Below are 10,070 nucleotides of genomic sequence, written 5' to 3'. Positions count from 1 at the left end.
TCCCCTCTCTCACAGGCTTTCCCCAGAGCAAAAATACACATTCTCCCAGGGTTCAAGCATTGCTGATGCCTGCAGTGAGTTCTTCTGAAGAAATAAATAATATAAAAGTTCACCTTCTTCCTGTCTCATTAAGTCCCCCCTTGAGCAGCGTTCTCTTAAGCTTCATGGGGCTTCAGGAGAGAGAGAGATCTTTGCTTTAGGAGGTTGGAGTTTGTGGCTCTTGGGAAGCTGTCCCGCATGGAATTCTACGTAAGGGGCCCGCTGTATCTACCTCTGTGACACTGTTGGCAACACTGGAATGCGTCTGATTTTCAGCGCTTGATAAGGAACGCATTCCCCACCTGCAGCGTTCCTGCTTTATGAACCCAGGTGTGAGATGATTTCCAGGGACACAGTATAACACAAAGCAGCCGGCCTGGGGCCTTGGAAAGCTCTCAAAGCTCCACACCCAAAACTCAAAACTCAGCTCTTCCAAACACAAATTGGTGGGAGTTTCCCATATTGCCGACAAGTGCAAACACCTATCGTGATGGACAGTTTGGGGAAGACAGTCGCGGCCTGTGGAGGGAAATGTTAAACAGTCCCAGGCCGCAGCCTATGGGTCCCTTGCTCACTGCGGGCCAGGGCGACCCGGACCCTGGGGACAGTGCGCGGGTGGCACTGACGAGACGAGAGGGGCCGTGGTAAGAAGGCACGAGTGCAGCCTGGGCAACACAAGGAGATCTCCTGTCTTCAAAAAAAAAAAAAAAAAAAAAATAGGCCGGGCGCGGTGGCCCTCGCCTGCAATCCCAGCTACTTGGGAGGCTGAGTGGGAGGGTCGCTTGAGCCTGGGAGTTCCAGGCTGCAGTGAGCCGTGATGGCGCCACTGCACTCCAGCCTGGACAACAGAGCAAGACCCTGTCGTACAGGGTCTTAAAAAAAAAAAAAAAAAAAAAAAAAGCGTGGACACACGGATCAGGACCGTTTAAAGTCTTAAAAAAAAAAAAAAGCGTGGACACACGGATCAGGACCGTTTCCCTCGGGGGAGCGTGGCGAGGAAACGGCGCAGACCTGAGTCTGAGCCTGGGTTGGCTGAGCCGCTGCGCAGGGCGCTGGCACACCTGGGAACAAGTGCGCTCCGCAAAGCGCGGCGGGAGGCCCCGGAGGGACGCCGGGGAACCAGCGCCTGCTGCTGGCGCCACAAAACCCAGGCTGGCCGAGCGTAGAAAGAGACGCTTTCTGTGGGCTTTATCGTCTGCACGGTCCTATCCATTAGAAGGCAGTCTCCTCACCAGGAACCCGTAACGGTCCTGTACGGTGGACAGTTCCACGCCCGAGTCCAGGTGAGCCGCTGTGAATCCTGCACCTCTCTTCTCCCACAGCATGACTTTGGGAAAGTTATCTAACGTCTTTGACTTTATAGATGATGAGTTTTCTTGTCTGAAAAATTGAAGTAAAGTTGCAAGGAGTAAATAAGAATGAACTTAAAATGCTTTGCCTAGTCCTTAACCCATAGTGATGCTTAATAAACGCAAGCCTCAGGGTAAATAAAAATAATCCGCGGGCTGACCAAAATTTTCATCTGCCTACCCATTTTTATGGTTTACCTTTATTTCAAAACAAAACAGTTTTAGGCCAATTGGCTCACGCCTATAATCTCAACACTTTGGGAGGCTGAGGAAGGAGCGTTGCTTGAGGCCTGGCGTTTGAGACCAGTCTGGACAACATAGTGAGACACCCCTCTCTATAAATAATAATAAAATTAAATTAAATTAAAATTAGCCCAGCAGGCCAGGCGCAGTGGCTCACGGCTGTAATCCCAGCACTTTGGGATGCCGAGGCAGGAGGGTCACCTGAGGTCAAGAGTTCAAGACCAGCCTGGCCAACATGGTGAAACCCCGTTTCTACTAAAAATACAAAAATTAGCTGGGCGTGGTGGCAGGCGCCTGTAATCCCAGCTACTCTGGAGGCTGAGGCAGGAGAATTGCTTGAACCCGGGAGGTAGAGGTTGCAGTGAGCCAAGATCGCACCACTGCACCCAGCCTGGGTGACAAGAGCGAAACTCTGTCTCAAAATAATAAGTAAGGGCCGGGCGCAGTGGCTCATGCCTGTAATCCCAGCACTTTGGGAGGCCAAGGTGGGTGGATCACCTGAGGTCAAGAGTTCCAGACCAGCCTGACCAACATGATGAAATCCCGTCTCTACTAAAAATACAAAAAATTAGCTGGACGTGGTGGTGGGTGCCAGTAATCCCAGCTACTTGAGAGACTGAAGCAGGAGAATTGCTTGAACCAAGGAGGCAGAGGTTGCAGTGAGCCAAGATCGTGCCACTGCACTCCAGCCTGGGCAACAAGAACGAAACTGTCTCAAAAAAATGAAAAATTTAAAAATAAATAAATAAATAAAAATTAGTTGGGCATAGTGGCACTCACATGTGATTCCAGCTGCTCGGAAAGCTGAGGCAGGAGCACTGCTTGAGCCCAGGAATTCAAGGCTATAGTGAGCTGTGATTGTGCCACTGCACTCCAGCCTGGGTGACAGAGAAAAAAAAAAATTTATATATACAATAGAATATTATACAGCTTTAAAAAGGAAGGAAATTCTGACACATGCTACAACATGGATGAAATTTGAGGACTTTATGCTAAGTGAAATAAGCCAGACACAAAAGAGCAAACACGACACAATTCCACCTGTACAAGATACCTAGAGTGGTCACACTCATAAAGACAGAAACTAGAATGGAGGCCACTAGGGGCTGTGGGGAGGGGAAGGGAGAGTTGCTTCCTGGGGACAGTTTCAGTTTGGGAGGATGGAAAACTTCTGGAAAAGGATGGTGGTGATGGTTGCACAACAGTGTGAATGTGTTCCATGACCCAGAACTGTACACCTAAAAATGGTTAAAACGGCAAATTTCGTGTTATGTGTATTTTACCACAATTAGAATTTTAAAATATATAGATTCAAGAAGCCCATAAGAATCCCATTTCAAATTGAACTAAAATATATAAGGAAAATGGCGCATGCCTACGCATACAGCTTGGCGGACCTGAACATACCTAGAGCAAGAGACAGAAAATGGCTTCCTCCCCAAAGCTGCCCTCTTTGTCCCCTGTTTATGTCACAACTGCCCACCCTTTCTCTTGTCATTATTCACACTAAAATTCCTCAGGGAAAAGCAGCAGGCCTTTGGGATGGGAGTTATGGGGGTGGAGGGGTTCGAAGGGCAGGTGTGGGAGGGCAGGCGCAGAAGAAGGCAAGTGGCCTGGGTACAGTCACCCTCGGCTGTCCTCATCCTAGCGCTTGGTCCTGTGTCAGTTCGACAAGCCCTGAACTCACCACAGAATACTGTTATTGGCCCTGATGTGAATCTTCTTTGATCCATTTTATGAGTTTTCATTACATTTCTAGTGAGAAAAACAAAAGGTTTATAGTTCTTTAAAAAAAAAATCTAGGCCGGATGCAGTGGCTCATGCCTATAATTCCAGCATTTTGGGAGGCTGAGGTAGGCAGATCGCTTGAGCTCAGGAGTTCAAGACCAGCCTGGGCAACATGGCGAAACCCCATCTCTACAAAAAATACAAAAATTAGCTGGGCATCATGGGGCATGCCTGTAGTCCCAGCTACTTGGTGGCTGAGGCAGGAAGATTGATTTGAGCCCTGGAGGTCAAGGCTGCAGTGAGCCATTTTCATGTCACTGCACTCCAGCCTGGGTGACAAAGTGATACCCTGTCTCAAAATTTAAAAAAAGTCCAGGCGCGGTGGCTCACGCCTGTAATCCCAACACTTTGGGAGGCCAAGGCAGGTGGATCACAAGGTCAGAGATCGAAACCATCCTGGCCAAAATGGTGAAACCCTGTCTCTACTAAAAATACAAAACTTAGCTGGGTGTGGTGGCGCGTGCCTGTAGTCCCAGCTACTCTGGAGGCTGAGGCAGGAGAATCGCTTGACCCTGGGAGAGGGAGGCTGCAGTGAGCTGAGATTGTGCCATTGCACTCCAGCCTGTGTGACAGAGCCAGATTCCATCTCAAAAATAAATAAATAAATAATAAATAAATAAAAACAAAAATCTCTCCCAAAGGCAGTTTCTATGGATTTTTCAAAATAAATTGCTTTAGTCTTGGAAAGCAGTTTCATCACAAAAAGCCATGCAGGTCCCTGGGCTTGGAGGGGTGGCTGCCCCTCTGGGGTCCTCCCTGGAAGGCCCCACACTCAGCTGGGTGTCCACTTCCAGAGGTTAATGTGTTTGCTAGGAAAAAGAAAAAACAATAATGCTTTCTTTCATTTCCCCAAGGAAAGTATGTGCCCACTTTTCCTAGTTTCTAGGCCAACAGACAACACATCTGTGGGTGCTAGAGGTGGCACCAGGGCCGAACCTAGGGCACCTGTTTGTCACTCTCAGTCACTGCCGCCTAATGGAACTAAAAATCGTGTCACAGGGTTGCCTGAAGGGAGGATGGTAATGTGTTCACTGCATTCTCAGATGTTAAGACATATCCAATCATAAAAATCACCATTAAACACCATAAAATTACAAAAAAAGCATAGTGTCATGAATATTAAGGGAGTCCCACACTTTGGAACCGGTAAGGTGTCGACCCAGGTCTGTCACATACTAGTTGAGTGACTTCTAGACAGTTTCCTTCTTTGGGCCTCAGTTTCCCCTTGGTGAAATGGAGATGACACCCCAGTCACTGTAAGGAGTAAGAATACTTCATGATGTCAGAATCAAATTGATATTATTCCAAGATCAGGCCAAGGGGGAGGGGGCCCCAGACTCCCCTCAGCTCCCTTCACGTTGGGGATGTCAGTGACTAATAGTTTGTCCCCACACACTCCCAGTGGGCCAGGCTCATGAAGGGGACCCGATCTGTGAAAAAAAAACAAGCAGCATCACCCATAGTTACTGAAGGGCTATTCACAACAGCAAAAAGGTGGAAGCGACCCAGTGTCCATCCACAGATGAGTGGAGAAACAACAATGTGATCTGTCCATACAATAAATAGATTCAGCCTTAAAAAGGAAGGAAATTCTGACACATGCCACATCGATGAGCCTTGAAGACATGTTACTAAGTGAAATAAGCCAGGCACAAAAGGACAGAGACTATATGGTTCCCATTCATGAAGTATCTGGAGGGGTCAAAATCATAGAACAGAAAACAGAATGGTGGTTGCCAGGGGCTGGGTGGAGGGGCAGGGTGGGGGAGTGTTTAATGGGGGCAGAGTTTCAGGCTGGGGAGATGGAAGAGTTCTGGCGATGGATGGTGGTGATGGCTGCTCAACAGTGTGAATGCACTTAATGTTGGCAAATTTTATGTTATATATTTTGATTCTGTTTACCACAATCAAAAATTTTTTAAATAAAAATAGAAATTGTTAAAAAAAAAAAGAAAAAAGGAAATGAGCTACAGTTTCTTTGCACCTCAGAGCCAGTGGGAGTGAGGCTGCCATGCTACTATGTTTGTGCTACCTTGGAGGCACTTAGGACGTAATAACTCTTATTTTTTTTTTTTTGGTCAGCTTGGCTGGTTGTTTTGCTGTATGTACTACTTTCCCAATTCAGGGAGAAATTATTTCTCTGTTGTGTGGACTGAAGACGCTCGTTTTTCAGGCTGGCTACACAGCGGGCCCGCTCACTATTGTCTCATCACTGCAGCTCACCTCCATGGCAGCCCTGCTGGGATTCCCTCTCTGTGGATTCTGTAGAACACCTCATGGGGACAGTAAGAAATTGTACCCAATGCTTGGAATGAGCTCTGGATTAGAGGCTTGCTGAGGGCAGCTTTTGTAGCCACATGAGGTATGCTGCAGGAGGTGGCTAGTCAGGCTGGAGCATGGCAGGAGAGGGCTCCCCCCACCCCACCAGGAATGTCAGGCGACCATCAGGTGATGGTCAGGCAGTTGTCACACTCTCTCTAAAATAATAACTGGTCACAGCCAGTGCCAGGGAAAGGCAATAAACAGTCTCCCAATAAACAGAAACACCGGAAACTGGTGATCACAGCTTCCCCGTAAGCTCTCAGGAGTTGCATGAGTAGCAACTTCTGTAAGGTTTTACATCAGAGAAGGAATTTTTCCAAGCCTTGTCAGCAAGGCCATCCCCAACACACTCCCCACCCCCTTCCTCTAGAGAAAGTACGGATCACTTTCTCACAACCTGTTCTGTTGATTGTCTGCTTCCCCGCTCTAGCTTTGTGGCTTTTGTGTTTGCCTGGGTCGAACTCTAGGCACAATGCTGGCACGGGGTAGGTTCTCGATAAATATGTGCTGAATGAATGAATGAATGAATGAATGAATGCCTACCTCATTAAACACTGTGGGAGTCAGACAGTCACATCCGGACCACCAAATCACACACTTGCAACCTCTGCTCTACTAGGTTCTAATAGGGCTGATAATTCACTCAATAGACACAGGCGCCAATGAGCTGACCTTTCTCCAGAAAAGTTGGTACTTGTTCATCTACCTTTGTGCAGCATTCATGGGTGTGATGCACACATAAGTGGACCTGACACTTCCTGCTTCCCACAGAACTGCGGATTATGTTGTCCAGTAATGGGCTGGGGAAGAGGACCTGCAGCCTCAAAGGGCTTCACTGGGCTCCAAATACCAAATAAGGAAATAGAGACTTTTACAGAATATAGGAGGTGCCCTTCCTTATGATTTTTCTTGAAAGTTCAAAGCAAATTAAAGAGGGGAGGGGAGAATAACCCTCAAAAGTCAGTTATTCTCAAGCATGAGTTCAGCAAGCCGTGAGAAAGCTCTTAATCCTGGCTACAGCCTGAGTAGACAGGTACATTCCCGGCGCCTGGAGGAGGCTGGCAGAGGGGTGAGAGTGGAGAGGGAGCTGAGGCACAGCCCCCAGGTCCCCCAGCCGCAGCCTTAATGGGCCTGGCCTCCCCCACTTCCCCAGTGGCGCCTGTGGGCTGAGGGTGCTGAGGAACTATATACATGCACAGCGGGTCACTTGTGGCAGAATTGAACAGAGTGGTCTTAAAAGCAGCCCTGAGCTACAAATTTTCACTTTCAGGGACTTCGAAAACCATACAGAAAGTGCAATAATCAGAAAGCACATCCCACCTGCATTTTAGCATTTACCTCGTGTGTGTGTGAGTGCCTATATGTATATGTAAGTGTGTGTATCTGTGTCTGTATGTGTCCGTGTGTGTTTGTGTGTGTTTGTATGTGTGAGTGTAAGCACGTGTCTGTGTGTATGAATATGTGTATGAGTGTGTTTGAATGTTTCTGTATGTGTCGGGGTGTGTGTTTATGTGTGTGTCTGTGTATCTGTATGAGTGTATGTCTGAGTGTATCTGAGTGTGTCTGTATGTGTATGTGAGTGGGTGTATCTGTGTCAGTGTATGTGTGTATGACTGTCAATGTGTGTGTATGAGTGTAAATGTGTGTGTGAGTGTGTCTGTGTGTATCTGTGTGTGTTTGTATCTGTGTTTGTCTATGTGTATGTGAGTGGGTATGTGATATGGTTTGGCTGCGTCCCCACCCAAATCTCGTCTTGAATTGTAGCTCTCATAATTCCCACGTGTTGTGTGTGGGAGGGGCCTGGTGAGAGATAATTGAATCATGGGGGTGGTTTGCCCCATACTGTTCTCCTGGTAGTGAATAAGTTTCATGAGATCTGATGGTTTTATCAGGGGTTTCCCCTTTCGCTTGGCTCTCATTTTCCCTCTTTTCCTGCTGCCATGTAAGATGTGCCTTTTGCCTTCTGCCATGATTGTGAGACCTCCCCAGCCACGTGGAACTGTGAGTCCGTTAAACCTTTTTATTTATAAGTTACCCAGTCTCAGGTATGTATCAGCAGCATGAAAATAGACTAATACAGTGTGTCTGGGTGTATGTTAGTGTATCTGTATGACTGTGAGTATACATGTGAGTGTCTATATGTGGCTGCGGGTGTACGAGTGTGAATCTGTGTCTGAGTGTGTGTGTGAATGGGTTTGTGAGTGTGTTAGTATATCTCTGAGTATGAGGGTGAATGTATCTGTATGAGTGTGTCTGTGTGTGTGTGTCTATGTGTCTGTGAATGTGTATGTGTGTGTATCTCTATGTCTGTACATGTGAATATGTGTCTGTGTATGTTGATTGTGTCTGTATCTGAGTGTATGTGTGTGTGAGTGTATCTGTGAATGTGTGTGAGCAAGTGTATGTGAGTGGGTGTCTGTGAGGATGTTAGTGTATCCGTGTGTAGGTGTATGAGTGTATGTGGGGGGTATGAGTGTTAGTATGTGAGTATAGGTGTTTAAATGTATGAGTGTGGGGGGGTGTCGAGTGTATGTGTGTGTATGTACATATGTGTGTGTGTGAGTGTGTGTGGGTGTATTTGTGTACACACTCTGTTCCTTCTCATTGTACTCTCAGATTTGCTCTTAAAATATTTGGGGCTCAAGCCAGACAAAACACGAGGAAGATACGAAACCACAGAATGGCAGTGTGGTCTGGAAATGAAGAACTTTTGTTTGTTTTTTGTTTGTTTGTTTGTTTGTTTTTTGAGACGGAGTCTCGCTCTTGTCCCCCAGACTGGAGTGCAATGGCGCAATCTCGGCTCACTGCAACCTCTGCCTCCCGGGTTCAAGCGATTCTCCTGCCTCAGCCTCCAGAGTAGCTGGGATTACAGGCGCCCGCCACCACACCCGGCTAATTTTTGTATTTTTAGTAGAGGCGGGGTTTCACCATGTTGGTCAGACTGGTCTCGAACTCCTGACCTCGTGACCCGCCAGCCTCGGCCTCCCAAAGTGCTGGGATTACAGGTATGAGCCACCGCGCCCGGCCGGAAGAACATTTTTCTTAAGAAAAATGAAAACTTAGCATCACCGATGGGAGCCCGAGTCTCAAGGCTTCTCTAACCACACGCACTCCAGGGGTAAGCCCCAGAGCTGCCTTCGTCCTCACCACCGCGATGGTGGCGGCTGCACAGGTATGGAGGTTTTTCAAAATTCACTAAACTGCATCATTAAAATAAATTTATATTGTTATATGTAAATTTTGTGCCAATAAAGTTGAGTTCAAAGGAAACATACATATTTGCGTGTGCATATATGTAAATATATATCGATGAATACAAACCCTAAACTTTACACAAAATCGTTGACTCTTCCGTTCCATATGTTTCTCTCTCTTTGATTCTCAGCAAGGTTTTTATGGCCGAGCCGGTCTGCGGGCGGGAGGAACCCTGCAGGATGGGGAACCGGGCTGCTGCCAGGTGGCCGCTGCCGGGTAAAGGACCACAGCTGGAGGGGGTGGAGTGGTCCCGTGGCTGCTTTAACAAAATCCCACAGATGCGGTGGTTTACACGCCGCACAGTACAGCTGCATTCCCACAGAGTTCTGGGCGTCCGGAATCGGCGCCACCTGGCTGCAGTCAGGTGCGGGCAGGTCCCGGGCGCCGCGGTCCTCCAGCCTCTGCCCCCACGGTCGCCTCCTCTCCCTCTCCTACGAGGACACTTTGATGACATTTAGGGTCCGCCCGGATCATCCAGGACAATCTCCCTAACTCTGGACCCTTAGCCTGGCCACATCTGCAGAGCCCCGTGGGCGATAGAAAGTGATGTTTGCAGGGGCAGGGATCAGGGCCCGGGCACGGCAGCCCGCCACTGGGGGTGGGTATTCTGGGCTGGATGGCACCGTCACCCCCCGCCTTGAAAGTCTCGTCCTCCCCCACGCTTGGACTCATGGCGCTGAGCAGAGACGCGGGCGCTCCTGGAATCGACGGGAAGCGCCCCACTGACAGGCCTGCGGCGGGAGACCCGAGCCCCCAGCGCCACCCCAGGGCAGAGTCCCACCCACCCTGTCTACACAGAGATTCAGCTAAGAGCCTGCACTCGAGTCCAAAGTCAGGCCGCGTGAGAAGCCACGGCGGCCCCAGGGGCCCGTGCGGTGAGGTCAGCGCCGGCCCCACAACCCGACCGTGGAACCCGGGCGCCCCCTCCGCCCGGGCCCTGGCCGGCCCTGCTGGCCCGCGGTGAGGAAACGGCCTTCTTGTGCCTGCGCGATGCAAACGCTGGAGCTACTCTAAACAAGGCCTGGCCACCCCGGACACGCCGAGGGAGCTGGCGGCGGTCAGGCTGAAGGAGAG

General features: G+C 49.0%; 1 long non-coding RNA gene across 1 annotated transcript in view; it reads right to left on the bottom strand.

The window, feature by feature from the left end:
* The window catches only part of LOC109029331 (uncharacterized), a 33,344-nt gene extending 32,779 nt beyond the window's left edge, over nt 1-565 (bottom strand). Inside the window, exon 1 of the long non-coding RNA XR_002008390.3 lies at nt 114-565. This is a non-coding gene — a long non-coding RNA (uncharacterized lncRNA). The remainder of the gene's footprint in view (nt 1-113) is intronic.
* Between the last annotated feature and the right edge of the window lie 9,505 nt (nt 566-10,070).

The sequence above is a fragment of the Gorilla gorilla genome, chromosome 14, assembly GCF_029281585.2.
Source record: "Gorilla gorilla gorilla isolate KB3781 chromosome 14, NHGRI_mGorGor1-v2.1_pri, whole genome shotgun sequence".
Lineage (NCBI taxonomy): Eukaryota > Metazoa > Chordata > Mammalia > Primates > Hominidae > Gorilla > Gorilla gorilla.
This window is presented reverse-complemented; position numbering and strand designations above follow the sequence as displayed.